At 46.2% G+C, this 11692-nt stretch overlaps 1 non-coding gene and 1 pseudogene across 1 annotated transcript; both read left to right on the top strand.

Moving 5' to 3' along the window:
- Positions 1 to 1771: 1771 nt before the first annotated feature.
- On the top strand, positions 1772 to 1947 carry LOC146816837 (U2 spliceosomal RNA; annotated as a pseudogene).
- Positions 1948 to 10582: 8635 nt separating this feature from the next.
- On the top strand, positions 10583 to 10765 carry LOC146816836 (U2 spliceosomal RNA). Its single transcript, XR_014964932.1, has one exon. It is a non-coding gene; the product is annotated as a U2 spliceosomal RNA (small nuclear RNA).
- Positions 10766 to 11692: the final 927 nt, after the last annotated feature.

The raw sequence follows: 11692 nt of genomic DNA, 5'->3' as shown, positions 1-11692 counted from the left end.
TTTACCCAAATGATTAGAATGCTTTACACCAACGCAACCAGCAGAATTATGGCAAATGCAGAGGTGCACATCAAATCAGGAGTACGGCAAAGGTGCCTCCTTTCACCAGCACTCTTCGTATGTGCACTAGAACCTTTACTTTGTACGCTGAGGAAAGACAAGATAATTAAAAGGTATCTTCATACCAGGAGCGAATGGAAAGAAAGCCAAATGCATCGCATATATGGACGACGTCACAGTGCTGTGCCCAGACCCTGTAGCGGTCAGAAGAGTTCTCTTGCACACCAAATTCTTTGCCCAAGCATCAGGGCTGACCCTCAACACGGAAAAAAGTACATGCATCACCATTCGGTACTGGAACCACCTAGCCAAAGTGGAGGTTAAAGTAACAAAGCAACCCACCAAAATCCTGGGAATAATCTTCTCACAGGACCCAGAAGGGAAAGAAAACTGGCCACCGGTCCAACAAAAGATAAACCAAAAGTTAGGACTTTGGAAGACTAGATTATTGACCATGACCGGGAAAATCATGGTAATAAAAGCTGTGATCCTGCCTTTAATCCTATTTTTTGCAGTGATCTACCCCCCGGACAAAACAACGCTCAGACTTTTGCAAAAAAGTTTATTTACCTTTTTCTGGAACTCCAAAATGGAAAAGCTTACAAGAACTATTGTATTCAAACACCAAAACAATGGAGAGAAAAACATGCCAAACCTGTATATGTACATTTTCACAACTTATTTTTGCCTCTGCCTCAATGCGATACGTGAAGGCAGAAATGTGGCAGCAAACTTTGTGCGTTATGGTGCTGGAGACATCTTTTACAAATTTAAGATTCTACAAAGAAACAATGCAATCCCTGTCGCCTTCTTCCCCAACAAACTCTATGCCTGCCTAGAACCCTTCATTACGATGCTGCAGCAACTGGAGGTTGACAAAGACTGCTTTGAAGCAAGAACACTGCTGAAAAAAGAACTAGAACAGTTGGAGAAAATGGAGATGGTGAACAACCTACCAGAGAAACTCTCCAATTCAGTTTGGCAAAAAACTAACCACACAGACATTACAAATGCACAAAAAGACATTGCATGGCTGGCGGTCACCAACGCGCTGCCAGTGAAAGCTTTCCAACACCGACAAGGACTGGCAAACTCAGCAATATGCCCAAGACCAGACTGCCCAGCGGAAGAATCAACCATGCATTTCCTATGGAACTGCTGTTTTGCTCAAAAGTTTTGGAAAAAATTAAAACTGTTGATTAAAGAAATAACCAATTTACAAACATCAATCAATCAATCAATCAAAGCATTTATATAGCGCACTACTCACCCGGAGGGTCTCAAAATATGAAATAGTACTGTATGGTATAGGAAGTTCACTGTCAAAAAATAAAGACAGAACCCTATGGAGGATACTTAGTTGTGCAAAAGAAAGTTTATGGGGAGCCAGAAACCTGCTTTTATTTAAACATAAAGAACTTGAGATACAAGACGTCATCCACATGTGCCTAGACAAGATTATAGTGTTCCATTATGTAGACATTAAACGGCAAGGAAAAGAAAAAGCAGAAAAAATATGGAAACAGGAAAAATGGGCAGAATGGGTTTCTTAAACGTAGCCTCACTTCAGCATAAAAGTGAGTGTCTTATGAATATAATCTTGATGGAAAACCGGTAGGTTGGTGCCTGCGTGCACCCCCTACTCAGGTTCAAATGTACACCACATTTTGGGATTGGTCAAGATGTATATCTGCACAATTTGATAAATAAAATATATTTTTACAAAAAAAAAAATCTGTTCTTATCAGTATAATATCTGATACGTCATCTATCTGGAGACCATATATTAAATTGATTTTTGGAACAGGGAGATGGAATAGGAGCTTGCTCTGTCCACTCCACGCATCAACCTGGTATTGCAGTACCTCCAGGAATGGTGCACTTCCCCACCCGGGGAAAACAATGCTGTTGAAAGATAGATGAGAAAACGAAAGTGGCGCTTCACTACCAAACCCTGAAAAGTGGCGCTACTGTGCTTGCACGAGAATAAAACCACCCTGGTCACCGCGTCTTGCTTTATTTATTTATTTCATTGATCTGCCGCAAACAAGCTTTATTTATTTATATATTTTTCACGTTTTCTGGAACTTTTCTTTATTTTTATTTCCTTCTCCATACAGACGTTGCACTTTGTTGCTGGAAAAGCAGTCTCCTTCTGACATTTTTCTCTTCCAGAGTTTCATTCATTTTTGGATCCATTTCACTGGGGAACGAATGGAGGAAGTTTTCCAGCAATTCAGTAGGATCGAGGTAGAGACAGAAAGAGACGAGGAGAGAGGGAGGGAGGGAGGCAGAGAAGTGGACACTGCCCTTGGCTTCTCTGAGCAATGAAGGAAAATACAGAGTCTTATCTATAGGCCTTTGGCTACAGGGGAGCAGTGTCCCGGGTAGTCGAGGGCGAGGCGCCGGCCACTTCCTGTCAGGGAGCTGTCCAGGGCATCCTGGCCTGATTCCCAGCATCCCCCGGCTGCCAGGCTTTCCGGCCAGCCGGCTGGAAGCAGTGGACAGGAAGGGGCGGGGCATGCAAATACTAGAAAGAGGACAACGTGAGTATGCTAAGTGACGCCTAAGGAGGCGAGAGCCGAGGAGAACTCTGGGAGTCGGGAGAAGGCCCGAGGCCAGGACCTCCTTTCTATGGGCACATGCTGAGCTCTCGCTAGGAGTCAGAAAAGAGGCGAAAGGGCCTCAAGCGACGGTGCAAGGGAAGACCGCGGTCCGGGTCAGCCAGATAGATTGCGTCGGGAGGTGTGAATTCTGGCACCATTCTGGTTATAGCTTCTTGGCCTTTTGGCTCAGATCTGGTGTTTTGATTGGTTGTCGCCAAGGGTTACGAAGTGCCCCCTGATTCCTCAAGGGCTGGGCCTGTGTTTCTCTGGCTTGTCCGGAGCCAGGCTGCGCCACTGGGGTGACTGTTTACGGTCACGTACGTATGCCATACACTCTCCCTACGGGGCTTGTCCTTCGCTCCCTGGCTTGACCGGGGCAAGGCTGCGTCTCTAGGTTTGTAGATTTTGGTTACGCGGACTGGTGGACATTCCCAGTATATGATGGCCCTGGACACTCCTGATGTTTAGGGCCCTGGACACTTCCTGAGGGGGTCACTGCGGGCCGGGCCCCTTGCACCTGGCCGGCCCGCTTTGGATTGGACCTCCGTATCCACCTTGGACGAGTTCGGGAGTTTTGGATTGGTCAACGCAGCTCGTGCAGGACTACCAGTGTCCACTGGTCATCATCAGCAACGGCCTCGGACCTTATCCCTTGCACCAGCCTGTGCTTCCTGCGGAGTCCCTGTGAGGCATCTGGCCCCCCTTCCCTGGCCACGCAGTTCGCACAGGCCCCCTCTTCGCAGAGGGAAAGGGAGTGGGTCCGAGGGGTAACTTTTGATCTCCTTTCCTGACTTCAACTGCTTCCTGCTGCAGTGCCAGGCTTTCCCTACCGCCTGCCTCTGTTATGGTATCTCCTTAAGGGAGGGTCGCTCTGCCCGGCCTGTGGGCCTTTCGCCCCTCCTTTGGTATATTTACATCTTGTGGCATCACTGTTTCCTTTCCACGGAGGACGGGGGCGCTTTCCTTGCTGCTTCCCATCACGCCCTTCGGCCTCATTTGCATGCGCTTTTGAACTGCATTCCTTTCCGCGCAGTGGCAGCTGTCAGCGCGGTGCTTTTTCTTTACATTTTGTGTGGTTTTGTTTCAACCCTTGGGGGCTTGGCCAGTTTTGTTCCTCCTCGCTGGGGGTTTCCCCCGGGCTCTACAGGGGTGAACATGGCCTCATATTCCCGCATGGCGGGGACCTCTGGTAATTTTGACTATGTGCCAAATACTGTGTGTGTGGCTGTTAGTGATGCTTTTAAGAAAGAGAAAAATGTGGTATATTTAGTTGACACTATTATTAAGAAGGAATGTAAACTTACCGAGCATGCCATTGAATGTATTCAAGATTTCTCTAACAGGGGCATCTTTGATGTTACGTTTTCAAGTGATTCTATTTGTAAAGATTTTATGCAATGTGTCACCCATCGTCAGGATACCCCCCCTTTTCGGGGCCTCAGTGTTACATCACTTTCCGCCCCTAAAGAGGTGATTCTGGTAGTACACATGTACAATCCCTACACAGATCCGAGACTGATTGAGGTATTTTTAAATCGTTATTGTGCTTCCATCAGGGGTGGGCAAAAAATTTAAAATATCTGTGGGATCTGGAATGGGAAACGAAAATATGTTGTTACCTTTAAAGACGATCCCACTGGTATAGGAGGCCTGACGCACCCCCCACAGACCTTCTCGCTAGGGACCAACAAAGGTTTTTTGGTTTACTCTGGGCAACCCCTTTTCTGCAGACTCTGCCAGCAATTTGGCCACACTAAGGAACAGTGCTTTGGCATGATCTGTCGGAATTGTGGGGGCGCCGATCACAAGGCACAGGACTGTGTAGTACCTAAGAAGTGTAACCTCTGTGGCAGTACTGACCATTTGTTTAAAACCAGTCCCAAAGGAAAATTGTCCTATGCTTCTGCTGCTAGTATACCAGGCCCTCTGCCTCTTTCCTCTCCCTCACAGGTGGCGGCATCCTCTCTTGAAGCAGTTCCGGATGTCACCGACTCTGAAATCCTAGGGGTCATAGATGGTGTGAACATTCAGCGCTGGGGTGCCGCTCCAGAACCAGCTGAGGAGGAGGAGGAGAACGATGAGGCGTATGGGGTCGACCCTTCTTCTGAGAGCCTTGACTTACAGTCCCTTTTTTGATAGAGGATGCTGCAAAGGAGAGTACGGAAACCTTGCGCCTCAAGCACGCTGCTTTAACATGGAAAGCGCAACGCACAGGTTCGTCCCAGGCCGCATCGGTTGTGCCTACTAATCTGGATCTTGCTCCACCCCCCTCCACGTCTGTCGCCTCAGCTACTGAAGTGCCCGAAACTATCCCTTCTGTCATTTCCCCCACACTCCCTCCTCCTCCCAAACCGCAGCGTCTGCCCAAATTAGGGAAACAACTTGCTGAATCCCCTGTATTGCGAGTGGCATCCCCGGATGTAGTCAAAGATCCGTCCCGAGACATGGATCACAGTGGGTGGACCACTTATTCCACCAATAAATGCAAATCCCGTGCTTCTCAACCCACCACGGACTCCACTCATTCCACGCGCTCTAAGCGCCGTGTTTCCTCTCTGGATCGCTTTTCCAGAGGCGGACGGTATGACCCCCTCCTTTGCCTCTCTGATTCAGAGGAGGCTTATCAGGAAGTTGCTCAGGTACTTGAAGTTAATGATCATCCAGTTCTTGACTTGGAGGCTACACCAGATCTGGAGGCCCTATTCTCGGCCTACACCCTCCAGTGATGGTGGTTCTGCTCCAGCGCTGAACACCACAAATCCCCTCGCTACAGACCGGACCACATTTCATTCACTCATTCACTGGTGGGGCCCATAACACCAATCATTCATTCTACTTTCAGCATTAATGGTCCGGGAGAGAGGGAGTTTCTTTCTTTACTTCATGCACTGGAAATGGGAGGAAGAGTGCACCAATCACCTGATGAGTATCGACAAGTTTACTTATACCTCCCTACCTCACCAGGATCTCAAATACATTAAACCCTAGCAGTTCCTCCCATGCTATTGGCCATGGATCAGCCAGTTGCTTGGAATAGCAACCCTTAATTCTTAATAAACAATATACATTGAAATACTTCAAATAATAACCCAACCCAGTTCTTTAAATGCAACAATATGTTTATCTAATTAAAGCATAAGGAAATCATATAGCATTCAATATTTTTGGTTCGCATATTTACCTAATCTGGCTAAATGTCGTCCTCTATGTCGATTTCAGATCTTTCGTCTCTATGCCCATAAATCAAGGAATGAGTTCGTAAATTGATTGGGCATCTGATCAGTCCATCAGAGTCTCTGGCAGCAGCTGTCCAGCAGTGCCACCGTCCTCTCCGTCAGCATAACGTTGGGCAATCTAGTAAAGTGATGGTGTGCAAGGAATAGAGTGCTCAGACCTACCCTCTCTAGTCTACTTTTATAATAAATTTTTATCGGCAAATGTTTCAATACATGTTTCAGAACAATTTTAATTGGTTAACCAGGATCACTCTTCCTGATTCTCATATATTAAATGTTGCTTTAGATGCAACTTCTCAATTTGTAAATAGATTTGCAACAGTTTGTAGTTCATTCGGGGCAAGTTGATTCCCATACGGGGTTGTGTCCTTAGTGTCATCAATTATAACAGTTCATAGTTCAACAAAGTTCTTTGTTTGATGCTTGGCGCTCCTCCCAGGATGTCCTTCACGGGTACAGTCTGCCTGGGGTCAGGACGAGGTTATTGTTGCTCATCTTTTAGCGCAGGCGCACTTCACTCAGTGACATCTGTGTCATGTCGGGGCGTCAGAATAGGGATGGCAGTCATTTTGTGGCCACTCCAGAAAGGTCAACTTAAGCAAAGAAACATAAAACGTAATTAATACATGCATGGAAATGACTATTAAAATGTTATTCCCTCACTAACCCCTCTATGTGTGTGTATTTATCTAGCAAAAGCAACACGCATTGCAGTTTTATACTCACAATTTAAAGCACAATTCACAAATCACATCACAAAGCAACATATATCATGCAATTTCTAAATATCCGACATTAGTATGCGTACGAAATTAGTTTACATATCAATCAAGCCATGCAAATGCGATTCCCACGTGTATTTTCTAATTAGAAATGTTGATTAATTAAACCCACAGCAAACAATTAATACTATTAATGTTAATCAATTATTCATGTTAATTCAAAATGATGAAATGGAGGAGGTATACGTTTCTTAGGGAAAACCTCGCTCCAGCAGTTCCACCTCTCAAGGTGATGTTTCAGGGAAGCCGGTTCCCACTACAGCAACTGTCATGGCTGTATTTCTCTTTTTCTTCATTATGGCACTTTCCCTAGCCTCTTGCAACGTGAGGGGTTTGGGGACAGACTTCCGTCGGACCATGGTTTTGGATTATTTTGGGAACACACCTTACGATGTCATTTGTCTTCAAGAATGCTATCTCCCATATCACCCTAAATATTTTTCCTTTCAGCAACTTTGGCACTATGGGCCCTCGGCGTGGTCTGGGGGCGCCAACTAAACAATGGGGTCGAAATTCTTTTTAAAAACAAACATTGGCAGTTACTAGAGGAGAACGTTCTGTGGCCTGGGAGAGTTCTCCTGCTGTCCCTTTTAATGGATGGCCTCCCATTAAAATTATGTGTTGTGTATGCTCCGGCCACTAAACCAGAGAGGGAACAATTATTTAACACCATTAAACCTTTTCTTGCAGGTGCCACACCCACGGTCCTGGTGGGGGATTTTAACTGTATTCTGCATGATAAAGATCGCCAGAGTACTTATACTTTGGATGTAACTTCCAAACTGTTGTTCTCTTCTGCATGGTTTGGATTTTTATGATACTTATAGAAAGCACCATCCTCCAGGTACAGGCTTCACGTGGAAGGCGGATCATGGGAATGCCCGCTCCCGCTTAGATTTTGTGTTCGCATCCAGAACTATTAGTGCAGATCAATGTGGCCTTACACCCATGCCTTTTTCTGATCATGCTATTTTGGAAGTTTAAGTAATGAAGTCCACATGGATGAGACTATTTGTGCGAAGTATGCTCAACGTTATCAAGTATGGGTGAAACAACGGCATAGGTTTCTCAACACATACCAATGGTGGTGTTGGGTAAAGCGTAACACCAGACTTTTCTTTCAGGAACAAGGCCGCCTCAAACGTAGGGAGGAATGGGCCGTCTTCCAAAAATTACACAGGCGTCTTCTCCTTCTCCAGCAGTTGGGGGAGGCAGGCAAAGACGTTAAAGAGGAGCTTCGTTTGGTCACTATAGCAATGAATGACTGGTTGGCACATAAAAATAGGGCTACCATCTTTCACTCTCGTGTTCAATATTATCAAGAATATGAAAAATGCACCTCTTTTTTCTTTCAAAAAGCCAAATCCTCTCATAGCTTGCTCACCAGGTTAAGGAATGATAAGGGGGATATCAAGCATAGAGTTGCAGATTGTCAACAAATTGCCTTTTAATTTTATTCGCAGTTATACGCTGCCCCGACTAACCCTTCTTCTTTACAGGACCTGGGCGATTATTGCTCAGGACTGGAGGGGGGTCTTGATGCCGCCCGGATTGCCCTTCTGGAGCAGCCCTTTGATGGGGAGGACTTCCTGTTGGCACTTCGAGCCTCTCCCAGAGGGTCTAGCCCTGGCCTGGATGGGCTCACATGGGAGTTTTACAGAAAATGTTGGGATTTGTTATGTGTTGACTTTATGGCGATGATTAATGCAGGTTTCTCTAATGACCTCTTTTCTCCAGATTTCTCCGCTGGGGTTATCTCGCTTTTGTATAAAAAGGGGGAATGAAACCTCCCTCACGAATTGGCGACCCATCACGCTCCTAAATGTTGATTAAAAATTAGTGGCTAAAGTCCTTGCACGCCGCCTTCGTGCAGTCATGCATGTTTGTGTTCAACAGGATCAAGCTTGCGCTCTCCGGAGCCGCACTATTGTGGATAGTCTGGTCACTTTACGGGACACGCTCTGGTACAATCAGGAACGGGCTCTACCACTAGGGGTTCTCAGTCTAGACTTACACAAAGCTTTTGAAAATGTTTCTCATGATTTTCTTTTCCTGGTTTTACAAAAAAAGAATGTTCCTCTCACCTTCATTAACATGATACGGACCCTTTATCACAGTGCTAGCAGTAAGGTCAGTATCAACGTTTTTTTCTCCTCTGTCTTTACCATCTGTTCTGGCGTCCGTCAAGGCTGTCCCATGTCTCCCATCATTTTTGTTTGTGCTCTAGAACCCTTTTTGTGTAACATCCATCAGGACAAACTGATCAAAGGGGTTTTCGTCCCCGGGGGTACTGGGGTCCTGCACAAAGTAGTAGCCTACATGGATGATGTCTCCGTGTTATGTACCTCTCCCACCTCGGTGCGCAGGAATCTCTTACAAGCCTCTCTTTTTCAGGATGTCTCCGGATTATGTTTGAATATGGGGAAATGTGTTTGTGCCAGCCGGTCACAGGGACCTGTTGTCAAGCAATTACCACTCACGATCACCACAGCACCCATGAAAATGTTGGGAGTCTTCTTTGGAGGACAAGGGTCTGTGGAACAAAACTGGAAGGAGCTTTAGGCTAAGCTGTTGAAAAAGCTTTCTCTTTGGTCCTTGCGTAAACTCACCTTGGAACTGTGTTATTCCCCTTATTGTTATACCTTGCTATGGTGTTCCCTCCTCAGCGCCGCACTTTGCAAAGAATTCAGAAAATGCTTTTTACCTTCTTGTGAAACTCTCGCATGGAAAAACTTAGCAGAGACAAAGTGTGTAGACATTGGAAAAATGGAGGTAAAAATTTACCGGACCTCACGTCCTTTTGGTTTTCTAAATTATTGTGTTCTGTTGTCTCCCGCACCAATGTCAAAAATACCTGCTTTGTTTACACGTTATTTTATGGGAGCTATGCTGCGGCGTTTTGGACTCTCCCACCTTTCTCCCTTGGCCCATGAGGCGCCACCCTACTATAAAGGACTTTGCTCTTTTTTGAGGACTTTGGACCCTGAAACGTTTGATCGGGATGTCTGCATTCACCCTACCTTATTGAAAAATGAACTCAGGAAGCAGGAGCAGCCGATTCGGTTGGGCATCCTCTCTGAACCTCAATCAGTGTGAGTATGGAAAATGGTGGGCCACAGAGACATTACCCACAGTCAACGGGACTTGGCTGGGATGGCTGCGCATGGATGCCTTCCTGTGAAGGTCTTTCAACATCGGAGAGGTTTGGCTCCCACAGCTGTTTGTCCACGCTGCAGACACGACAAAACTGTTTTTCATTTGCTATGGGGTTGTCTTTACGCCAAGGCCTTTTGGACCTTACTGCAGCCTTTGCTTTTGCACATTGCAGGTATTTCGGCCTTGACCTTCCATGCCCTTCTCTTTGGACAAAATGTTTCTGCCCAACGTCCTCCCACTGCATGGAGACTTTTGAACTGTGCAAAAGAGGCATTGTGGGATGCCCGGAACCTGTTTCTGTTTCTTCACAAAGACATGGACGCTAAAACGTGCAAGAACCTTTTTCTTGACAAACTTATGACCTATGTTCATATCAATCGTGCCACCTTGGGACTTGAGGACGCTAACTCCTAGTGGCAAATTAAAAACTGGAAAGGTTGGGTCACTTGAAAGGACGTGTATATATTGTATAGACTGTACTGTTGATTTCATTATTGTATTTGGCTTGCCACCAGGCTATCAGGATTGGCATTTATATCGCGGACATATTTACATTCCTTATCCTTTTTGTAAAAGCTAAGCTTTCCCACATTGGACTACCCATTACCCCTGAATTTATCCCTTGCAACTTTTTTGTATATATTGTAAAGATCTCTGCCATATTGACCTTATTTATGTATCCTTGGATTTCCTACTGTACATCAATGTCCCTTTTTTATTTAAACTCTGTATATGTGCCTTTATCTCCTTAATAAAGGTTTTCAAAACAAAATCTGTTCTTATCAGTTTAATATCTGATACGTCCTCTATCTGGGGACCATATATTAAATTGAATTTTGGAACAGGGAGATGGAATAGGAGCTTGCTCTGTCCACTCCACGCATCAACCTGGTATTGCAGTACCTCCAGGAATGGTGCACTTCCCCACCCGGGGAAAACAATGCTGTTGAAAGATAGATGAGAAAACGAAAGTAGCGCTTCACTACCAAACCCTGTAAAGTGGCGCTTCTGTGTTTGCGCGAGAATAAAACCACCCTGGTCACCGCATCTTGTTTTATTTATTTATTTATTTCATTGATCTGCCGCAAACACGCTTTATTAATTTATATATTTTTCACGTTTTCTGGAAATTTTTTAAATTTTTATTTCCTTCTCCATCCAGACGCTGCACTGTGGAAGAGAAAAATGTCAGAAGGAGACCGCTTTTCCAGCAACAGAGTTTCATTCATTTTGGATCAATTTCACTGGGGAACGAATGGAGGAAGTTTTCCAGCAAGTCAGTAGGATCGAGGTAGAGATGGAAAGAGACGAGGAGAGAGAGAGAGAGGGAGGCAGAGAAGGAGGGAGGGAGGCAGCGAGGCAGAGAAGCGGACGCTGCCCTTGGCTTCTCTGAGCAAAGAAGGAAAGTCCTTTTCCTTCTTTGCCCGCCACGCCCGTCCCCGAACGGCCATGAACGGCCAAGCCTCTATAGGCCTTTGGCTACAGGGAAGCAGTGCCCCGGGCAGGCGAGGGCGAGGCGCCGGCCACTTCCTGTCGGGGAGCTGTCCAGGGCATCCTGGCCTGATTCCCAGCATCCCCCGGCTGCCAGGCTTTGCGGACAGCCGGCTGGAAGCAGTGGACAGGAAGGGGCGGGGCATGCAAATACTAGAAAGAGGACAACACGGGTATGCTAAGTGACGCCTAACTAGGCGAGAGCCGAGGAGGACTCTGGGAGCCGGGAGAAGGCCCGAGGCCAGGGCCTCCTTTGTATGGGCACATGCTGAGCTCTCACTAGGAGTCAGAAAAAGAGGCGAAAGGGCCTCAAGCGACGGTGCAAGAGAAGACCCCGGTCCGGGTCAGCCAGGTAGATTGC

The sequence above is a fragment of the Triturus cristatus genome, chromosome 6, assembly GCF_964204655.1.
Source record: "Triturus cristatus chromosome 6, aTriCri1.1, whole genome shotgun sequence".
Taxonomy (NCBI): Eukaryota; Metazoa; Chordata; class Amphibia; order Caudata; family Salamandridae; genus Triturus; species Triturus cristatus.
This window is presented reverse-complemented; position numbering and strand designations above follow the sequence as displayed.